The sequence below is a fragment of the Panthera leo genome, chromosome A3 (genome assembly GCF_018350215.1).
Source record: "Panthera leo isolate Ple1 chromosome A3, P.leo_Ple1_pat1.1, whole genome shotgun sequence".
NCBI lineage: Eukaryota > Metazoa > Chordata > Mammalia > Carnivora > Felidae > Panthera > Panthera leo.
Genome location: NC_056681.1, coordinates 24,977,046 through 25,000,432, shown reverse-complemented (window position 1 = coordinate 25,000,432; position 23,387 = coordinate 24,977,046). Strand labels below are relative to the sequence as shown.

The window sequence follows — 23,387 nt, the reverse complement described above, 5'->3', positions numbered from 1 at the left end:
ACTGGAGGAAATTCTTTAAAATCATCGATGAGGAGGAAGGGAGGAGATGCTCTGCTTGCTTTTGCTTTTGCTCTCCTTTCCAAAGTCCCTAAGGAATGAACAGGCTCTAATGGGAGAGATCAATCATCATTTGGGATCAATAGGAGGACTTCCTCTTGCATGGAGTGCAGAGTCAGGTTTCTGATCGGGCTGTGTGCAAGGAGGGGGAAGGGACTCATGACTGGATATTTCTAGGTGTTGTAGAATCTGGGGGCTTAACATGTTCAGCTACCAATGTGGTCATTCAATTTGTTGAGTATTTCCAATGTCTCAGGGCTTGTGCTAGTGCTAAAGATTCCCAGATGAAGACCCAGTCTCTGCCCTGAAAGACCTCACAATCTAGCATCAGAGTCAAACAAGGAAACCATAGTATTCTGTGTATGCCTTAATGGAGGTGTGTGCAAGGGATTCTGGGATTACAGAAGCATGAAGATGGGCTTTCCTGGGGAAGATAACTTTGATCTGTTCTTTGAAGGAAGAGGATGAGTTGAGGCAGGCAAAGCAAAGAGCGCCACTCCATACTAGGGAATTAGCACAAAGAAAAGCATAAAAATGTGACCAGCAACTCCTGACAAAGGGGTGGACATTAACTCAGTCCCTAACATGTAGCAAATCAGATTGACAACCCTAAGCTCTTGCTCCTTGCCAAAGTTGGGGCTATAATCCAGCTACTGTGAATGGCAGTGACACAGGAGCAGCAGGCAGGGAGGAGGAGGTAGATTTATTAGCAGGTGCTGACTGAAACTTAGTTTTAGGGAGGAAACTAAGGAAGGAAGCTGAAGAGCAGCAGCCCTCTGTCATCTGGGCCAAGCCTACAGAGGTGCTGGGGGTTCTAGGCAGTGGTTTGAAAGCTCATCTGGCCCAGGCACATGTCTTTGGTTCTCCCATGGCAAAATCCTCTGCTCCATTCAGACTGCCCCTCCTTTCTATGTTTTTTTTAAAAAAGAAATTAATGGAATCTGTTCAAAATACCCCTGAAATGAAATTACATTTTTAACTCTAATTACCCTAATTAAAACTTGACAGCCTTAATCCTGAAATGGCAGATATGCTAAGTACCCCATGCCTGTGACAAGCTCACTTACCCAGATGGAATGTTGTTCTGTTCTGGGCTTAGGAGAAAAATTCTTTTGTGTGTTTGTTTTGTTTTTTTCCCATCAGCAATTTAGTCTTTGTCCTCACAGCTTCCCCAAGCTAGGATAGCCATACTTGTGGGCTATAGGCTTGCCCAGGACTTTTAATCTCCATAGAGATCCCTTTGTATTCAGAGGTGATACTCCTGATGATTCTTAGCACATACCTTTGAATTTCCTCTTCAGTTGAGGTTGGACTTCATGCTGTGAGCCTCTCTCTGGGTGAAATCCTCTGGATACCAGGGAACTGTGCTTATTAGAAGACTGTTTGCTGATTTAGGGCTAAGTATGGGTCTAGATCAGTTTATGGCTGGTATTGAGGATAACAGTTTGAGGTCAGGGACAGGGAGCTCTGAAAGTAAGATCTCTCGTCTCTTCACATATCTTGCACAGGCTAGGGCCATCTAGTAAAATGCTTGGTCTTAACTAATTACCTGTGAGCCCCAGGGAACACAATGGGGAGAGAGATGGGACACCCCTTGAAATAGACTGAAGGCTTTGATGCTCTGAGTCATCTCACGGTTCTGTTAGAAACAAAGTTCCCTGTGTTCTAGTGACCTCCTTTCAGCCTTAGAAGCCTGTTCAGTCAGTGGACACTGGACACTGGGTGCTATGTGAGGTACTGCAAGGGATACAGAGTTGAATGTGACACAATGCCCCTGAGAAGCTGACAATGTAGGGAAGTGGGGAGGGAGTGGTGGGTGAGGGGCAGCCATATAGATGACTGGTTACATAAGGCAAGCAAAGATTTTTCACAGGTGTTGGTATTTGAGCTTGTTCCTGAATAGGTAATATTGGCAAAGGAATGGAGGGCATTGCAGGTGTCAGGGAGTATCATGGGGGAAAGGTAGGAAGTTGCCAGGTGACAGTTTGCTGTGATTGGAGTATACTGTGCAGGGGAAGGATATGGTAGAGGATAGGGGTAGAGTTTAAACTTTATCTTGTAGGCATAGGGGATCCATGAGGGTTTAGGGCTTGTCATATGGGTGTGTATGATGGATTGGGCAACAGGGTGATTGGAGACAGTAGATTAGTTAGAACAGGTGTCAGCAAACTATGGCCTGTGGACTGAATCCAGTCTGCTGCCTCTTTTCATAAAATTGTACTGGGCTACAGCTACACTTCTTTGCTCCTCTGGGATTGTTTTTATATTACAGTGGCAAAGTTGAATACTACAGAGACTGCTGTAGCCCACAAAACCTAAAATACTTACTATCTGGCCCAATACAGAAAAAGTTTGCTGACTTATGAGTCAGAAAGCAATTATGAAATTTCTGTAAGAGAAGATAAATGTTAGGACTAGGCCTGAAATGGATTGGAAGTATCCAATGAGACTTCTCAGAAGGAACGACTGAATGATTTAACAGAGGACACTTGCCTTGCCTACCTCTAAAAACTTTATGAAGGTCAAATTTGCTGAAAGTCACCATGGTTACAAAAGGACTCGAGATGCCAACAACTCCCAATTTGCCCTTATTAGCTTTGTGACCTCGGACAAATCACTTAACTTCCCAGAAGTTCAGGTGACTATGGTGAATAGACCAAAGAAAAGACTCAGTCCTGGCAGATTCTCCACATGGTGTAGGGTTCTTGCCACTTCTGTGCTTCAGTCTGAGGGCCCTCTAATGGAAAAGACCAGTATCCTCAAATCTGGAACGTAGTTTGAGTGGGATCTGTGGGCAGAGGGTTTTGATCACCCAGAGCAGCTGCTGTTACGGGAGAGGGGCTCATGAGTCTTTGAGGACACTGTGTACCATTCTTCCCTAACTTGTTCTAGCCAGATTGAACTTTGCATCAAGAGTGTTTTAGGCCTGTGTAAACCTAAAGGCTGGATTTCTCAGTCACCTCTCCCAGCTAGAAACTGCATAAGTACCATTTGACATCCTTTATGAATTTCTCCCTGCCACTAGATTGACACCCCTCCTGCCATGCCTCATTCCCCTTTTCCTAGAACATTGTGCATCTGCTCTATAGGATAGGAAAAAACACTAGATGGGGAGACCACAGTGGTGGGTTCCAAACTCGTTTCCCTTTAGCTTTCTTTGTGACTGAAGTCACAGTTTGTTTCATGTCTCTGGTCCTTCTGTAGGCTTCAGTACAAATGGCTTTAGCCATTTCTTGGAATTTGAGATTTTTTTTTCCCCTAAGACCCTAACTTCAGAACACAGCCTTCCCCTACCTCCTACTTTCCCTCCCTCCTTTCAATCTAGAATATTAGTATATTCCCACACCTCATTTGCTTGAAATTCACAGCCTTTGTGAGGAGAGTAGTCCTGTCTCTAGCTGTTTTTACTGGCAGGTTCTAGGAACTGTCACTCAGTCTAATTACTGGCATGGAACAGGCCCTGGAGGTCAGGTCCATGTGATCCTAGAGGTTCAGCAAGGCATGATGTTTCTAGGATGGGCAGTCTAGTTCAGTACAGGCAAACATTTGGCCCTGGGCATCCATGATACAGTAGAGGAAGGTGTTGATCCAGGCAATTTGCAGACTCCCCCCCCCCCCCCCCCCCCATTTAAAACCTCACAACTCTGAGATAGGTGATATTCCTATTTTACAGACGTGGAAACTGTTTTAGAGGATCATTCAGTAAACATGACTCACTCATTGAGGGTGCAGGGAAACAAATATTCCTTGTTTCTTTTTTTTTTTTTTTTTTTTAATTTTTTTTTTCAACGTTTTTTATTTATTTTTGGGACAGAGAGAGACAGAGCATGAACGGGGGAGGGGCAGAGAGAGAGGGAGACACAGAATCGGAAACAGGCTCCAGGCTCCGAGCCATCAGCCCAGAGCCTGACGCGGGGCTCGAACTCACGGACCGCGAGATCGTGACCTGGCTGAAGTCGGACGCTTAACCGACTGCGCCACCCAGGCGCCCCAAATATTCCTTGTTTCTAAGTAAGGGAGAGTGGTAGAGGACATAAACAAGTAAACATTGATCAAAGCTCTAAGAGGATACTTGAGAGCAAGAGAGCGAGAGCAGTTAAAAGTAACTGTGTCTAAGGATACCTTGTTTTGGTGGCAGAGCCTGGGCTCAAACCCAGGTAGATCTGCATTCTATTTATACTGTACTTTGCTGCCTTCCTTGCAGAAGGGTGGGGAGGGCAGCAAACTCAAGTGCAAGTCCAGATTTGTAGGCAGTCTCTGGAGAATGGGCACTGATGGGGAGACTTGGCCTTGGATTCAGAGCTGGGCTTTAGTCCTAGAAGGGCCTGAATTTTTAGGCAGGTGACTAGAGCAGGGGTTATCACATGGACTTGGGCCCTTTTGTAAAATAGACCACATAATTTTGTAACCTCTAGAAGGTGAAGTCTGGTGGTCAGCACTGGCTGACCTGGTATCCTGGAATACCACAGGGAGCCCATAGTCATCTCTGCTAGGAGAATGGAAGGAAACATTGATATCCAGGCCCTGTGGGTAGGGGATGGAGGTTGCTGTTCAGAGTGATTTAAGTATTTCCTGCCTGGAGTCAATTAGTTTGAGGACTGGATTGGAGTTGCTGAATCCCACCTGAAATGATAGAGCTAAGATAGACACTGAAAGGGAAGGGAAGAGATTTTAGAGGCTGACAGGAGCTGGCCTTCAGGCTAAAAAAATAAGCCTTATTAGATTCTAACATTATTACAGCTTAAAAACTTAAGCCATTTTCTTCTTAGTACAGCCTTTGCAAATACTGGCTCCTTTTCCAGGAGACCAGGCCATGGCTAGCTCTAGGCTGTAATATCCTTCAGTCCTGCTGCTTCACCTTGGGTCCTCTCCTCTGAAGCTCCCAATAGTGCTAGATTTGGTTTCTTCATTTGTGTCATATGGGGATTGGACTAGCAGACTGAGGGCTTTTTTTTTTTTTTTTTTTTTTTTTTTTTTAACTTTTTGAAGTTTATTTATTTATTTTGAGAGAGAACAAGTCGGGAGGGGCAGAGAGAAGGAGAACAGAATCCCAGGCAGGCTCTATACCATCAGTGCAGAGCCTGATTTGGGCTTTGAACTCATAAACCATGAGATCATGACTTGAGCCAAGGTCAAGAGTCAGGCACTTAACTGACTGAGCCACCCAGGTACCCCTAGCAGACTGAGGTTTAAGTGTACTGTCCTTAGCATCTCTTTTAGCCACCAGATCTGAAGTTCATTTTTAAGGCTAACTTTGAATCTTCACGTAACTGAACTGAATACCAGCTAAATGGCACAGATTCTTTTTTTTGCCTGACCATCTACTTGTGATTTGTTATTTATTTTACTTTTTATTTATTTAAAAATTTTTTAAATATTTATTTATTTATTTTTGAGAGAGAGAGAGAGACAGAGACAGAGCACAAGTGGGGGAGGGTAGAAAGAGAGAGGGAGACACAGAATCTGAAGCAGGCTCCAGGCTCTGAGCTGTCAACACAGAGCCTGACGTGGGGCTCAAACTCATAAGTCATGAGATCATGCACCTTTTTATTTTTATTTTTTAATGTTTATTTATTTTTGAGAGAGAGTGCAAACAGGGGAAGGGCAGAGAGAGAAAGACACAGAATCTGAAGCAAGCTCCAGGCTCTGAGCTGTCAGCACAGAGCCCGATGTGGGGCACGAATCCATGAACTGTGAGATCATGACCTGAGCCAGTCAGACACTCAACTGACTGAGCCACCCGGTGCCCCCATCTACTTGTGATTTTAATTTGGGGGTAAAATTGGCATTATCTCTCAGATCCTGGCTTTCCACCCATAACTGAGATTCTTGGGCTGAGTCCATATCTACAGAACATTGCTTTTTAAATACCTATTCAAAATCAGTATGTGAACTTGAAACTTACAGTTCCTGGTTCCACATTGAGGAACCTCCAAAGTCATTCTGTACTGTAGGAAGAGGAAGTGCCCTGATTGGAAGTAGGCATCTAGCCTTGCCACTGACTACTTCTGTGACTCTGGACAGATCCTCTTGCCACTCTGGTTTTACTGCCCCCTGTAAAATGGTGGGGTGTCTTCCAGCTCTGGTCTCATCAGGGACAGAAAGCCATCTTTGTATACAGTTCAGGTGCAGAGCACTATCTGGCCCAAGCTTTGGTGTGTGGGTTACAGATTATAAACCTTTAGATTCTCCCTTTCAACTCAGAAGGGGGAAGGGGAACCATCCAACTGTCTCATTAGCATGGAGAAAAGAAAACAGTAATTACTTGTTCCTCCCTTGATGATTCCTGCGGGGTTGGTTCTTCTAGGGAAGGAGGAGGGGGAAACTGGAGACAGCTCCAGCTGAAGAAGAAGAGCTGTTAGCTGTTCAGAAAATGCAGAGGCAAGAATGATTGTCTTGCACATCTGTTGTATTCTCTGGACATTCCTCCAGGCAGCCTAGAGACTGCCTGGATTGAGTTTCATCTATTTATGGCGCAAATACTGTTCTCATACACGGACATGGATTAGGCTCAAGAGCCCTAATGTCACCTGTCATAAGAAACCAGCTGCCCTTGAGGGCCTCCTTTTGTGATATGCTGGGCATCCTGACAACCTGTCTTTGTTGGGGAGTAGAGGAGGGTTTTACTGAGCTATTTTGTGACCTGGCTGCATTTTTATTATGTTGTGAGTCATCTTTTTAGCCCCCATGGCAAACTACAGCCAGTTGGTTTATTATGCCTGGGCACAGGCAGCTACACAATAGAGTCAGTCACAAGAGTCAAGGTCAGGTATTCTTGTGAGTGGGAGGAGTCTAGGAAAAGCAGGCCTCACAAGGATTGAGGCAGTTAGAGTTTTGAGGCCAAGAGGGTTAGGGGGCAGCTAGAACAGAACTAACAAATAAGGTTGGCAAGCATGGCTCCCGGGACAAAGGCTATTTGTTCAAGGGCCAATCTTACACTCTCTGGATATGGGCATTTTGCACCCTCAAGTGCTGATCATAGCAGAAGTGGGTCTGAGGCCACCTGCAGGTGAGCCCTGCCTGATTGAGCTTGGAGCTCTTATGCTATGATTATTTCCTGGGGCTGCTCATTCTTGCCTTGGTTGCTACCCTAGAGGCCTAGAGAACCCAGCTTCTATTTTCCTTTCCCTCTCCAGAGAAAAATATCACTTCAGCAATACCTTTCAGTCAGTCTTCCTGTAGGCCCTGGAGATTGCTTTTCTCTAAACAGCAAAGTTTTGATAGAAACATGCTATTAAAATTTTTCTTTTCTTTTTTTTTTTTAACAAATGTAGATGATTTCTTTTATCACAATCTTTCCTTAGCCCCCTGAAGCACTCCCTTTTCTTGTTCCAGGCCTTTTGCTTGGTTCCCCACTCTCCCCAAAGCGTTTTATGTCCAGGACTCAGTTCTTCCCCCAATTTTCTCTTAATTCACTTCCTGGCTCCTCTCCCCTAGTTGCCAGCTGTAGTTGTACTCCTGTAGAACATGCTCTCTATTGTTTATTTAAAATAATGTCCTGTGGGAATGCAAGCTGGTGCAGCCACTCTGGAAAACAGTATGGAGGTTCCTCAAAATTCTAAAAAGAGAACTACCCTACAACCCAGCAATTGCGCTACTAGGCATTCATCCACAGGATACGGTGTGCTGTTTCGACGGGACACATGCACCCCCATGTTTATAGCAGCACTATCAACAATAGCCAAAGTATGGAAAGAGCCCAAATGTCCATTGATGGTTGAATGGATAAAGAAGATGTTGGACACACACACACACACACACACACACACACACACACACACAATGGAGTATTACTCGGCAATCAAAAAGAATGGTATCTTGCCATTTGCAACTACGTGGATGGAACTAGAGGGTATTATGCTAAGTCAAATTAGAGAAAGACAAAAATCATATGACTTCACTCATATGGGGATTTTAAGAGACAAAACAGATGAATATAAGTGAAGGGAAACAAAAATAATATAAAAACAGGGAGGGGGACAAAACAGAAGAGACTCAAATATGGAGGACAAACTGAGGGTTACAGGAGGGGTTGTGGGAGGGGGGATGGGCTAAATGGGTAAGGGGCATTAAGGACTCTACTCCTGAAATCATTGTTGCACTATATGCTAACTAATTTGGATGTAAATTTTAAAAAATAAAAAATAAAAGAAAAAAATAAAATAATGGCCTGACCCAAGGGAAGGACTGCTTCTCTTCAGACTAACTTATAGTCATCTGTGCCATTGTAAAGTGCTTCTCAGAAATAGGGACGATATGCACATCTAGGACATAGTACATGCTGAATCTTGCAAAGGTGTTCATAGCATTGTATTCCCTCCTGGTATTAGGTGTTTTAGTCATTTTTTAAAGGTTTTATTAAGAAAATTTTTTTTATGTTTATTTTTGAGAGAGAGTAAGAGAGACAGAGCGTGAGTGGGAGAGGGGCAGAGAGACAGGGAGACACAATCCTAAGCAGGCTCCAGGCTCTGAGCTGTCAGCACAGAGCCCAATGTGGGGCTCAAACCTATGAACTGTGAGATCATGATCTGAGCTGAAGTTGGCCTCTTAACCAACTGAGCCACCCAGACCCCCCCCTTTAAGATTTTATTTATTTATTTATTTTTAATTTTATTTTTACTTTTTTAAAATTTACATCCAAATTAGTTAGCGTATAGTGCAACAATGATTTCAGGAGTAGAGTCCTTAGTGCCCCTTACCCATTTAGCCCATTCCCCCTCCCACAACCCCTCCAGAAGATTTTAAGTAATCTGTACACCCAATGTGGGGCTCAAACTTAAAACCCCGAAATCAAGAGTTGTATGTTCTACCAACTGAGCTAGGCAGGTGCCTCTTTATTAGGTGTTTTGATCTGGTATTTGAGTTCAACCCAGGCTGGACCTGTCATGGCTTCTTGACTGTTTGATACAGTCCTGGAACATCTTGTCCTTTAGGGTGTGGTATCTAGTTTGGAAATCATCCCTCTTTCCTTCCTTACTATAACAACTGGCTGAGAGCTCCTTGGGAAGGCCTGGTAAGCCACGTCCTACAAGTCTGGAACTTGATGGTACACTTGCATTCCACCCCTGCCCATCATTTCCCCAGGCATCTGAAACCAGTAGTTGCTTCATCAAGTATAAAATGGGAGAATTTGGTCCATTTCCTAAAACTTTACTATTGGTACCTATATGGGGGCGGGGAGGGGGTTCTCATTTTTGAGCAGGAGAAAATGCAAGGTACATGGTAGAAAGAACACAGTCTTTGGAGTCAGACCTTGGTTTCAGTAAGTTCTGCTTTCTAGCTATGTGGTATTAGACAAGTTATTTCTCTGAGGCTCAGTTTCCTCCTTTAAGATAGGGATAATTCTACTAACCTCAAAAGGTTGTTGGAAATAAATGAAAATAATTACGGTTTTGGGCATAGGACATGATACATACATAATAGGTAATGGCAAATGTGCATTTTTTTCTCCTGGGTCTTTTTATTGCTTCTGATTTGTCCTTTTGTGGTACTTAAGTGGAATAATAATAACTATCCTTGAGTCACTTTTGCCAGGCTCTGAGCTGTGGGCTTTCCTAAACTCTCACTTATTTCCCTAATACCACATTTATGAAGCAGGAACTATTTTTAACAAATATAGGAAACTGAGGCACAGAAGGTCAGTACCTTGCCTAAGGTCACAAAGCTAGTAAGAGAGCTAGGATTCAAACCCAGGTGTCTGATTCTAGAGCCTGAGCTCTTCACCACTGATCATTATTGATCATTACTACTTTTACTTTTCCTGAGTAATACGTGACTTCTAGTGGTTCTTATTTTCTCTCTACTTGGACTTATGGGGATTTGCATGCATGTGGTCCATGAGCTTTTCTTAGTCTTTTTTTTTTAATATATATATTTTTAATGTTTATTCATTTTTGAGAGATAGACCGTGCAAGTGGGGGAGGGGCAGAGAGAGAGAGGGAGACACAGAATCTGAAGCAGGCTCCAGGCTCTGAGTTGTCAGCACGGAGCCTGACATGGGGCTCAAACTCTTGAACTGTGAGATGGTGACCTGAGCTGAAGTCAGATGCCTAACCGACTGAGCCACCCATGTGCCCCAGGTTTTCTTAGTCTTGGTTGGTGCCTCATTTGATGGAAGTATAGACAATGACCCTGTTTGCTTCAGTTCTTCCTAATTTTTCCGCTCAGAGCAGATCCCTTCAACTGAAGGGTGGTACAGCCCTCTTTCTTAAGAGACCATCCCCTCATTCCTTCTTTACCATTTACATAAAACCAAGTAAATTTACAGTTAAAGTGTTCTTGCCAATCTTTCTGATCCCTCTGAAGATCCTTCAGAAGAGCAGATGCTGTCTCCCTCTTACAGACATGGAAACTAAGGTCCAGGAAGGTGAAATGACTTGTCCAAGGTCACACAGTGAATTAGAGGTAGAGCTGGAACTAGCTGTTATGTTTTCTGCCTTTCTCTACTAAAAATATAGTAAGGAGAGGTGGTGTGTATAATTTGCAGATCAGACCTAAAGAAGGTTAAGCTTTATTAGGACCCAGATCAAATGAGTTCTGAAGGGACCCTGCCTCCATCATCCACATCTTCACCCTAGTTCTTTCATACATATTTGAGGAACACAGCAGAAAGGGAGAATCACTTTCTTCTTAGGATTCAACAAAGCTTTCATGACAGTTTGCTGTGGGGAAGCATTCAGAGGCTGCAGTGTCTCCTCATCCATAAGGAAGGTTGGATTCCCAGGGCTTACTAGCCTGGAATAACCCTTGTGAAGGAGCAGAGGAATGTCAGAACATGTATGTCTTCTGACTTCTGCAGGTTTTAGCTTAAGCCAGGTGAGGGTTGGGCTGGAGCAGGATAGTGGTAAGAACTGAGGACAGGAGCCCTGAGGAATTTAATTTTACCCCCCCTGCTGGTAGATTTTGTCAGGGGGTTTGGACAAGCAATTTGAAATTTATAAAGAGGAATTCCTACTACTCCTCTTAAAAAAAAAAAAAAAATCCTTGGTTTTGGCACCAGAAAAGAAACCTTTCCCAAAGTCTAGGCCTCGGACATTTCAGTCGTGGCTGAGACATTACCTTCCTTTTTATCTTCCTTCTCTCCTTTCACCCTTTTCTTCTCCCTCCTTTTTCTCCTATCCAGTCAGCTTCCCTTTTCTTTCCTCACCTCTCCTTTAACTCCTGAAAACAAGAATGGGGAAAGGGTACCTTCAGACAACAGATTAGTAGATAGGTGGTAATATAGATACTGGGGCTACAAGTCATAACTTGGAGCTTGACATTTTGGACATTACTTCTAGACCTCAGAACAATGGTTGATGGAACAGGTGCTTACTCATTCATTTATTTGCTTATGTACAGTGTCTTCTAAGTATAACCTGCCAGGCTCTGTTTCAGATACTTGGGCTATTCCAGTTAATAAGACCCTAAACCTGCCAATAAAATTATAGTCTTATGGGTAAGACATAGCAACAGTAAACCTCCTCTCCTACTCTCTCATTCAAATCATTGAATTTTAAGGTGGGAAGAACTTTAGAGTTTATTTGGTATTCCAGACCATGAAGTAAGTAAACATACAGGCTTTGGAATAAAGTAAAGCAGACCTGGGTTCAAATTCCAGCTCTGCTACTTCCTAGCTGTTTGACCTTGAATGGCACACTTAGCCTTGCCCATGTTCAGTTACCTTAGGTATAAAATGGACCTGCCATCACCTCTTCACATTATGAGGGTTAACTGCACAACACCTAGCTCAGTGTCTGGTGCATAGTAGTAGCATGTGTTTTTCTGTCATTCTGCATCAATGCCTGGCTTAAGTCCTTGTTCCTTTGAAACTTCTAAGGCCATCTCCTGTCAGCCTAGTTTCTTTCTCCATTTTTATAACACATGGAGCACTCTTTGAACTGTTGGATCCTACCTAATATTATTAGTCGTCCTTTACAGGAAGTTCACAGAGTCCCACCCTGGAATGCAAGGAGGATAAGAACTGTTCTCATCCATCCCTGTGTCTTCTATAACCCTAACTTAGAGCTGTGACCATGACCAACCAGGCCCAGGAAGTATTTTTTTGATTGATTGGCTAAGAAGGCTTCTATAAATAAACTTCCGAGTGTTTTGCAGTGAAAAAAAGAGCTATTGAAGACCTGGCCCAAAGTCTTCCATCCTAACTCTTCTCCCACTCCCCTTCTGTTACCACATTGATTCTCACAAAATCCCTGTCCGGTAATCAGGATGGGGATTGTATTCCATTTTGTAGAAATCTGAGGCTCAGATTAGAACCCAGGTCCTTTGTTAGGTGATAGATCCAGAGTAAGGTAAGAGTAGCAGGAATGAGAACAGAAATCTTAACTGACCAGGTCTTCGTTCTCTGGAAACAGCAGGAATCTTTACAAGGAAGAAGGAACAGAAGAGTTGGTTTTGAGGCCTTACCTGATGATGAGACCAGAGTCAGGTCTAGTCACAGTTAGAGATGATTTGAGAATATGACAGAGTGGTGAGAAAGGGTTCAGAATAACTTCATAGATTTGCTAGGCCTTGAAGATTAAGAAGGATATGAATATGTACAAAATTCCGAGTGAGATAACAGCATGGACAAAAGGATGAGAGCTGGAAAGCCCATAATAGAGGTAAGACAGATGATTAGATGAAGGCATACCTAGAGAGCAAAGTTTAGGTGATTGGTAGCTATGATATTTTTTCCTCTTTTTTTCTTTTTTTGAGCAGGAAAGTGGCCTTGGGAGCATTAGTCTGGCAGTGTAGGCCCAGTAGTTAGAGCACGGAGGGGTAGGAGATTAGTGAAAGAGAGACTGGGGAAGACACTACTGCAACAGTCCTTGTAATGTCAATAATTTTTAAGAAATATTCCAGCATTGCAGGCAAGAGATAGATCCTGAACCAAGAGGAGGTTGACACAGTAGGGAATAAAGAAGAACAGTTTAGATGTAGAGCTCTTAGAATGACAACAAAAAAACCATGAGGATTTGGCAATTGAGGGAATGGGGCATAAGGAAAGGAGAGGTTGGAGAGCATTAACATTTGGAGTCTCAGTACTTGGGAGAATGGTTATATCATTTGCTGAACTGTAGAGGCTGGGAACAAGGAGATGAGTTCAGTTTATCAACATGTTGAATTCGAGGTGCTAATAGTTTATTCCCCTTACTGCCTACCTCCTAGTGCCTCTGCCTTTGTCCTTTGACCTGGGCGTACAGAGATCCTTCAGTTCCATGTATTTCCTGCTTTGTTTCCAGGCCTGGAACCCCCGGGGGATCCCTCCACTCATGTCTTGGAGCAACTGTTTCTCCCTGTCTGAAATAAGATAGTGCATGTAAGATGCTTAGCCTGGTACCTACTCTTTCAAAGTGTGCATTAAATGTTAGTGGCTATTAAATGGCTGTTGTGGTTGTCATCATAGCTTTGTGATCACAGTAGCTAGAGATTTAGAGAAACGTCTGGAACCACCTGGCTAAAGGACAGTCATTTAGCTGGTATTCAGTAAGAAGTCTGGACTGCAAGTAAATGGAGAGGATTTCATTCAGTGTAATGGTAATTACACTGGGTGTAATTACACTGGGTGTAAATGAGGGCTCTGAGCCATATCAGCTAGGACTAGGGTATGAGTATGTTTTCTGTCTTTTTCTTCTGTTTTTGAGAAGTTGGTATAATGTGGTTAAGAGGGCAGGGCAAGCCCTAGAGGTTGGACTTCCTGAGTTCAGGTCTCAAATCTACCTTCCTCCTCCTCCTCCTCCTCTTCCTCCTCTTCCTCCTCTTCCTCCTCTTCCTCCTCTTCCTCCTCTTCCTCCTCTTCCTCCTCTTCCTCCTCTTCCTCCTCTTCCTCCTCTTCCTCCTCTTCTTCCTCCTCTTCCTCCTCCACTTCCTCCTCTTCCTCCTCTTCCTCCTCCTCCTCCTCCTCTTCCTCCTCTTCCTCCTCCTCCTCCTCCTCCTCCTCCTCCTCCTCCTCCTCCTCCTCCTCCTCCTCCTCCTCCTCCTCCTCCTCCTCCTCCTCCTCCTCCTCCTCCTCCTCCTCCTCCTCTTCCTCCTCCTCCTCCTCTTCCTCCTCCTCTTCCTCCTCCTCCTCCTCCTCCTCCTCCTCCTCCTCCTCCTCCTCCTCTTCCTCCTCCTCCTCCTCCTCTTCCTCCTCCTCCTCCTCCTCTTCCTCCTCCTCCTCCTCCTCTTCCTCCTCCTCCTCCTCCTCCTCCTCTTCCTCCTCCTCCTCCTCCTCCTCCTCTTCCTCTTCCTCTTCCTCCTCCTCTTCCTCTTCCTCCTCCTCCTCCTCCTCCTCCTCCTCCTCCTCTTCTTCCTCCTCCTCCTCTTCCCTCTTCTTCTTTCTTCCTTCTTTCTTCTTCTTCTTCTTCTTTTTTTAAAGTGTATTTATTTATTTTGAAAGAGAGCATGAGTGGAGGAGGGGCAGAGAGAGAGTCCCAAGCAGTCTGTGTACTGTCAGTGCGGAACCTGATGTGGGGCTCAAACCCACAGACTGTGAGATCATGTCCTGAGCTAAAATCAAGAGTCAGACACTTAACCGACTGAGCCACCTCATTGCTCCTCAGCTCACTGCCCCTTCTGTTACCTGTGTAACTTGGGCAAATTTACTTCTCTGTGCCTCAGTTTCCCCAGAAGTAAAATGGGGAAATAACAGCAATCTTCTGAGATTGTTGAAAATCCTTTATTTGTATTAATCTTTACAACAGTGCTTGACATGTGCTACTGTTCTCCACAACCCTAGAATCCCCTCTGTTCCACATTCCAGGTAAATATACTCTTTCTTCCCACCCAACAGAGGAAGGGATGAATAGAGGCCTGAAGCCAGTTGTAAGAGTGCTTGAAAGTTTGTCCCAGCTGGGATCCAGGTTATCTAAGCCTGGAGGAACCTGGCCCAAGAGGCAGGGAGTTGTCCAGATGACCTGAATTCATTTCCAGTTCTTTTTTTTTTTTTTTTTTTTTTTAAGATTTTATTTATTTTTATTTACTATTTATTTATTTATTTACTTACTTACTTACTTACTTATTGGGAGCATAAGTTGGGGAGGGGCAGAAAGAGAGGGAAAGAGAAAAATCCCAAGAAGGCTCTGCACAGACAGTGCAGAGCCTGACTTGGGGCTTGATCTCATGAACTGAACTGTGAGATCATGACCTGACCTGAAATCAAGAGTTGGGTGCTTAACTGACTGAGCCACCCAGGTGCTCACATTTATTTATTTATTTTTAAAGATTTTATTTTTACGTAATCTCTATACTCCCAATGTAGGGCTTGAATTTACAACCCTGAGATCAAGAGTTGCATGCTCTACCGACTGAACCAGCCAGGCACCCCTCCATTCCCAGTTCTGCCACTGATTTACTTTGACCTTGGGCAAGTCATTTAACCTCTGAGCCACAGTTTTCTCATATATAAAATAGGGATCATAATTAATTCCTCCATATATACTTAATATCTCATTCTTTCCCTCACTACATTCTAGCTATATTGACTTTCTTGTTCCTTTAAGCATAACAAGCTTATTCTTGCCTATTATTGCTGCAGGGTCTTTGCACTTGGTATTCTTCCTCTCTGAAACAGTCTTCCCTCAGACCTTTGCAGATCTTACTCCCTCACTTCATTCAGGCTTTTTTTTTTTTTTTTTTTTTTTTTTTAAATTCTGAGAGAGCATGAGCGGGGGAGGGGCAGAGAGAGAGGGACACACAGAATCCGAAGTAGGCTTCAGGCTCTGAGCTGTCAGCACAGAGCGTGATGTGGGGCTCGAACTCACAAACTGTGGGATCATGACCTGAGCTAAAGTCAGACACTTAACCTACTGAGCCACCCAGGTGCCCCCATTCAGTTCTCTTTCTGGTGGTCACCCTTTGGAGGTTTCCCTGACTATTCTCACTCCTTGTCATTTTTTCCTCCCTTACTCTGGTTTATTTTTTCCTTATAGCACCTAGCATGACCTAAAATAATGTATTATCAACCTATCTTTTGCAAAGATATAAGACGTGTGAGAGCAGGATCTTGGAATGCCTGCACTGACCTAAGTTCATCCCTATTCTGAGCAGGACCCTGACTGACTTCTCTCTTTTTTAGGTGAGCCCTATTCCCAAAGGCAGCTGGTGCTGACCCTGTAACCCAAAAGAGGAAATTGAAGGCTGGTGAGTGAGGGTCTTTGGCAACCCTGGGCAAGCTTGGGCCAAGATACAGGGTAACTAGTTTGGGGCTTATTTTTACCTTTAGTACAGGTAACTTATAGGCAATTGATTATTCTCCTACTCCATGTTTGAGATATTGGCATAGGCAGCTTCCTGTGCTGGGAGGAGAATTGAACTTGGCTCTCTTGGAATTGCCATGAGATGGTTTGGGATCATTTACCATGAATAAGGCAAAGCAGGCTCAATTCTTTTTGGCTTCTGCCAGCTTTGTGTTGGGGGTTATCCTGAACCTGGCAGCTAAACTCATTCTCCTATAAGCTCTCTTAACATGACCTTGTAGCCCTTAGAAACTTTCCTGATTTCAGTCTTGACTGGCCTACCAAGCCCATAGGTCAGCTTCAGAAACTAGTTTTATCAGTCCTGGAAAATGTGATTATAAGTGGTGAGGATGGAGCGAAAGAGTTGGGGCTGTGTGAAGGGGAAATCAGGGGAAACTTAAAGGAAAAACCGAAGATGCTGAGACAGGAAGGGAAATCAACACATTAAGAACCAGTTGTGTTATGGGTCTCATTTAATCTAGACAAAATTTATGGATGAGGGAATTGAGGCTCTGATAGCTGAAATAAGTTGCCTGGAGTTCACATTTGGGAATCCATAAAGCTGATGTTAGAACCTGGTCAGTGTAAACACCATTGTTCTCCTTGACTTGGCAGACTTTCCTTGGGCTGTTAATCTCCCTGGAATCCTGATTTTTCTTATAAAGTTAAAAAAAAGACAGACCTCCTTAGGGATTCAGGAAGGAGATCCAGTTATTTGAGGGGCCCAGCAGGGAAGGCAGGAGTTCGGGGTTCCTTCTGAGGCAATGGCATTTCTAGTGAGGGGGCCAGGAGACTAAAAGTTGGAAAGAATCTTCATGCAGTTAAGGCCCAGCGCCAGCCATATGATTATAAGGGGGAGAAAATACCTATAACACATAATCGTAAACACGGAGATAAGCACAGATAGGGACCTGGAGAGCTGGGTTGGAGTTGGGAAACCTGGTTTTTTCCTCTTCTCTCTCAACATCTGCCCTTGGACAATCTCTGCTTCTGTATTTGTAAAATTGGACTGCTTCCCTGCACCCCCACATGTCTCTTGTGTGTACACCAACCCTGCAGGATGTCGTACAGAATCAAATGAGAAATGCAAGTTGGAAAGCTTTGTAAATTGTAAAGCAGCATGACCGAAATGAGAGAAAGTGAGAATAAAGCACTATAAGTATCTCTGGCACCTCAGTCCTTGACCTGTTTGCCACCCCACTCCCCAAAGGAAAAAGGGAAGGTTTTCCTTTGGAGATTTGTGCTGTAAATCTTCTCCCATACTCTTCTCTTCCTCTCCTTCTTGTACAGGTTCTGCCTGAAACTCAATCTTTCCACAAAGGAAGGGATTCCAAGGCACACAGACAAAGCCAGGCAGCATCGGCAGCATGATTTGCAGCATGGGGGCTACAGAATGTAGGTTTAAATGCGCTCACACATCCGGGCTCTGATATTAAAGCACTTTTCAAGAGCCAATCCCCAGCATGTGTCTGCCCTCACTGACTAATTCCACTTAGATGTTGCCTTGTTTCCTACTGTCCTGTCAGAAGAGGAAGGCTATTCCTATTTTGGCCCTAAGATCTTTGTCCATCCCCACCTCTCACCCTCCAACTAGTGAAAAATGAACTTATGCTAGAGCCTCATAATCTTATCAGAGGCTATGCTCATCCAGTTTTCCCCACCATCTCTCTCATGCCTGTGGTCAGTGATATAGGCCACTCTCTTCACATTCTGTAACAATGGACATTTTGTTCTCTGTTCTGTTTGCTGGAGGGTGCACAGAGAGGTCTGTCCCCAACCTGGTGCTCTTGGAATCCATATTAGCCAATCTTCTGTCCTATTCTGAATCTTCAGGCTCTTGATGGCACCTCTTTTTGTCTGGTTAACCTAAGTTCTGTAGCTTCTTGCTTTCCCATGGCCTGGTGCTAAGCTTGGACCTTACTGTTACACCACCTGCCTTGTGAAGAATTCCTTTATTGATTGTTTCAAACTATGAATGATTCCACGTGATAAAGTGTCTAGCTTATTTATCTAATGTACTCAAGTTTCTACTAAAAACAAGTTTCAACTAAAAAAAAACAAGGAAGCAAAGCATTGTCATCCTTAAGCCCTTATACAGCACTAATTTACTCCTATTTTTATGTGTTGTAACAGGCTTAGTAATCTGGTTTCTAAACTCCCATAAGATTCAAAGCAGCATATCAAAAAAGGGGGAAGAGCTGCTATATTAACAGCTAAAGGAGAGAGCTGAAAGGTAAGGATAAAAGAAGAATGATCAGAAAGAGAAGTTAAAATGAGTATGGAGGCCATTTAGTTTAGGGGCAGCAGTCCTACAGACATCTATGTACTTCAGTGAAGTGGAGCTAGGTAATTTTTAAGGTAGTTCTAGGTCCTCTTAAAGGCCAGAGGTATCAGAAAATGTTAAATTATAATGTCTACTATATTATCAGATGCTGTACTGAATCCTCTACATAAGTTGATTTCATTTTCATAGCAGCTTGGGAGGTAGGTGGTGATATTCTCATTTTAGAAATTACTGAGGCCTAGAGACAGACAGTGATTGGAAGAGCTAAGCTTAGAACCCAGAAGAACCCAGCTCCAGACAACCAAATTTTTTTCTATTATCCTATATTGGCTCTTCCCTGTAACCTAAAACCCTGGTCTTTCTCAGCCTCTTGAGCCAGTGATTTCTTCCTGCTCCCCTTTTATTCACTCTCCTATATAAAACTTTATTTTTAAAGATATTCATTCATCCAGTGAGTATTGAGTGTCAACCATGTGGCAGGCACAGTTTTAAAATATAGCAGTGAAGAAAATAGTTTTCTCTCTTATAGTTTACATTCTAGTGGAGGAAAATAAACAAATGAATATGTATGAAGACAAAGCAGGGTAAGGGAATGGAGTGGGACTTCATGATGAAAAAAAGGCCTCTCTTGAGAAAAAGGCCTCTTGAGAAAATAAAATCTCTGCAGAAATATATAGGAACTGTAGTAGTGAGCTATGCTTAATATCTTGGGGAATAACATTCCAGGCATAGAGTACAGCAAGTTCAGAGACCCTAAAACAGGGAGCATGCTTACTGTGTTTGAGGAGCAAAAGGGAGCCAAGTGGCTACAGGTGAAGTGACCAAGAGGGAGAGTGGAGTATGGAGAAGTCATAAGGGTAGACAGGGACCCAGATCATATAGGGCTTTATTCTGAGTGAAATAGGAAGCCATTGGAGTGTTTTGAGTAGGGGAAAGATATAGTCTGACATTCATTAAAAACCTGATTGCACCAGTTGAGACCTCCAGCACAATGTTGAATAGAATTGGTGAGAGCAGACACTCTTACCTTGTTCCCAATTTTAGGGGAGAAATTATTTAGTCTTTCACTGTTAAGTGTGGTATTAGCTATAAAGTTTTTTGTTGATACTATATGTTAGCTATAGATGATGTTTATCAGGCCAAGTGAGCTTCCTTCCATTACTAATTTACTGAGAGGTTTTTTACCATGGATGGATGTTGGATTTTATAGATTGTGTGTTTTTTGTTCTTTATTCTACTAACATGGCACACTACATCAATTGATTTTTGGCTATCAAACTAACCTTGTATTCCAGAGTAAATCCCACTTGGTCAGAGTATATGATCCTTATTTATTTATTTATTTATTTCCCCCCATCCTCAGAGTGTATGATCCTATTTAGATGGTGTTGGATTTGGATTGCAGTGTTTTTTTTTTTTTTTAAGTTTATTTATTTTGAGAGAGAGCAAGTGGGGGAGGGATAGGGAGAGAGAGAGAGAGAGGGAGAACGGGACTACCAAGCAGGCTTCACGCTCTCAGCATAGAGCCTCATGGGGGGCTGGAACTAATGAACTATGAGATCATGATCTGAGCCGAGATTGGACGCTTAACTGACTGAGCCACCCAGGTGCCCTTTACATTGCTATTTTGTTGAAGATTTTTGTGTCTGTATTCATAAGGATTATTTACTTTTTGAATGTGTTACAGAATTTGCCAGGGAGGCCAATGTGGGCCTGGGCTTTTCTCTGTTGGAAGATTTTTAATTACTGATTTAATGTGTGTGTGTGTGTTGTTGTTGTTGTTGTTGTTGTTGTTGTTGTTGTTGGCCGACTCAGATTTTCTGTTTCTGTTTGAGTCACTTTTGATAATTTGTGCCTTTCTTGGAATGTTTTCATTTCATCTAAATTGACTAATTTCTTGGTTTAAAGTTGTTCATAGGATTCCTTTATAATTCTTTTAACTTCTGTAAGATCAGTCATGATAACCCTTTTTAAATTCCTGGTTTTGGCAATTTATATCTTCTCTTTTCTTGGTCAGTCTTGTTAAAGGTTTACCAATTTTGTTAATCTTTTCAAAGAAGCAACTTTGGTTGCATTGTTTTTCTATTCCATTGATTTCTTCCTATAATCTTTATTACTTCCTGACTAGCTTTCTTAGGGGTAGTTTGCTCTTCTTTTTCTAGTTTCTTAAGACCTAAGTTATTTAAAATAAAAAAATTTTTAAGTTTATTTATTTTGAGAGAGCATGCTAGCGAGCACATGCAAGTGGAGGAGGAGCAGAGAGAGAAGAGAGAGAGTCGCAAGCAGACTTTGCACTGTCAGTATGGAGCCTGATGCAGGGCTCAAACCCAGGAATTGTGAGATCATGACCAGAGCTGAAAGAATCAGATGCTCAACCAACTGAGCCACCCAGGCACCCCTGACTTAGGTTATCTTTTAAAGGCACTTTGCAGTTCCTAAGAGTCATCTTCAGACTTGACTGATGTGTGGGCTGTCAGTGTGCTTCCGATGTAGTCTCTTCAGAAGTATCTGGAGCTTCACAGAGGGCCTAACTCAGAAACATTGGAGTAGGCAAATTGTCCACATTGTATGTGTTATCAACTGGGAGGGGGCAGGGCTAGACCCATAATGCTGGGCAGCCTTGATCCTGCCTATCTCAAGTCAGGATTTGGGTGAGGCCTGAGCCTCATGTAGAATATTGGGGTGATGCAACAGGAAGTCAGGTGATACATGGAAAGCCAGAGCTCCTCAGGCTTCTGAGGAGATTTTGCCTGATACAGAGCTGAGCCAAGAGCTGGAGGAGATAACTGCCCACTTCACAGATTTTAGAGGCTTCAAGATGGCTTTTGAGACCTTGCAGAATACCTCTGTTGCCTGATAATGAGATTCTAAGCAGAAATTTAATTCTATTAAAGAAATATGGCTTAAATGTAGATCTCTTAGGTAACATTGAGGTGTAAGAGCTCTGAGGAATAACCTGGGCTTGTTGGTTACTTATTTGTGGCCTCTAGTTCCCACATCTGTGAACAAGGAATAACAGCTTCTACCTATCCAACTGTGTAAGGCACATTTCAAGTAAGTGCTGTATAAAACTGTTAAATACTGTACAAAATGTAAGGGACTATTAATGTTAGTAATTATGGTGATAGGGACCAGGGACAGAGTCTGAGAAGGTCCAGGGGCGGTAGCAGTGCATTCTTATCCTTCAAGGTGTGGGATGAATGTCTGACCTAAGTGGGCTTTTGGCTTAGTAAGGCAGGAGGTTTCTTATCTGCCAGGGTAATCATCACATGGCTCCTAGAGAATTCTGTGGAGAACATCTGAGGGAGGCTACCAGGGCAGCTCATATAAGAAGCAGCTGTCCCTGTTTTTTTTCCCCACCCAGGAATTTTGCCCACATTTTATTACTTTGGTTCTAGAAACAGCTGGCTTTCTCAAGGGTTGCTGTCACAGGAAAGCAATAAGGTCCAGCTCACTTAGGGGGAAGGAATAGTATGTAAAGGGCTCTGGGCTGTATTGGGCCCTGTGCCTCCCTCCTTCCTTTCCCAGTTTTCATTAAAACCAACGAGGGTCTTTCTGTCCCACTGGAGCAGCAGGCCAGACAGAAGAGGGACTGATAGGTCCTTTAGGTCAGATCAGCTAGAGGGCAGTTCTAAGGATGTTGGCTGTGGCAGAGAGGCAGGGTCCTGAGCCTAAGCATAAGGCCTAGAGATCAAAAATCCAAGATGTGAAACTGTGAAACAGTAGATGAGGAAACCGAGGTCTATCAGGAGCTGTGGTGCTAGACCCCTAAGATGAGTAGGACATAAGTTGAGGTGACTTAGGATTTAATGAGACAGATACAGAAAAATAATGAAACTATGCTACAAAAGCTTAAATTGCTTATTTTGAATTATCTGTCATTTTGTATTGTCTGAATTTCCACTCTTTTCCCACCCTCTTTGCCTCCCCCTGCCCTATTAGGATAATCTGTCAAGAGTTATTGCACTAAGTGCATAGGGCAAGAGACAAAAGTTACCTGCAGTATAACTGGTCTTTGGAAGTTTATTATTATTATTATTTTTTTAAAATAACATTTATTTATTTTTGAGACAGAGAGAGAGAGAGAGAGCATGAACAGGGGAGGGTCAGAGAAAGAGGGAGACACAGAATCTGAAACAGGCTCCAGGCTCTGAGCCATCAGCACAGAGCCTGACGCGGGGCTCGAACCCACGGGCCGCGAGATCATGACCTGAGCCGAAGTCGGACGCTCAACCGACTGAGCCACCCGGGCGCCCCTGGTCTTTGGAAGTTTAATTACACCCTTCCTGTGTACCTCTGAGCTGTAGTTTCCTCATCTGCAAAACGGGAACAAAAATTGGGATGGTTATTGGGATGCTAATAGGAGATTATGAAGAAAAAAAAAAAAGTGCCTGGCCTGGATTGGTGTTCAGTCACTAGTGATAGAAATAAATTCTGATACCATGTGTTCAGTGTCAGATTATAATAGAAGGTGAATATTGCGACCCAGGCTCTTAACTCTGTTTTACTAACTCAGCCTTGGAAAAGCATTTAGTATGTCTCAGCCTCAGTTTCTTCTGCTCTGAAAAGAAGGAATGAGATAGAAAGTTGACCTATAATTGCTGATGTCCCTTCTAGTTCTTTGCCTCTGAAGGCACATTGATCTGTGGTTCAAAGGCATCAAAGAGTCAAGAGAAAACAAAAAGTCAAGAGGGGGTCAAAGAAGCCTTCAGTCCTGCTCGAGGCTGCAGCAAGGACAGTTACAATGAAAGCCATTATCTACAATGAGCAGATGTTGGAAGTGTCTGGGAGTCTGCTGCAGGGGCAGGGACCTGCAGGTCACCCAGCATTTGGAAAAGAAATATCAAAGA

General features: G+C 43.3%; 1 protein-coding gene across 9 annotated transcripts in view; it reads left to right on the top strand.

Annotated features, from left to right (window-relative positions):
• RALY (RALY heterogeneous nuclear ribonucleoprotein) overlaps positions 1 to 23,387 on the top strand; it is an 84,561-nt gene that overhangs the window by 23,474 nt on the left and 37,700 nt on the right. For 7 of the 9 annotated variants that reach the window (XM_042931187.1, XM_042931184.1, XM_042931191.1 and 4 more), the window contains exon 2: positions 16,094 to 16,158. The exons of 1 other annotated variant lie outside the window; for it this stretch is intronic. The gene's annotated coding sequence lies outside the window, so the exon portion shown is untranslated. Of the gene's footprint in view, positions 1 to 16,093; positions 16,159 to 18,396; positions 18,487 to 23,387 lie in introns of those variants that run through there. One more of the 9 variants, XM_042931190.1, reaches the window with a different exon arrangement.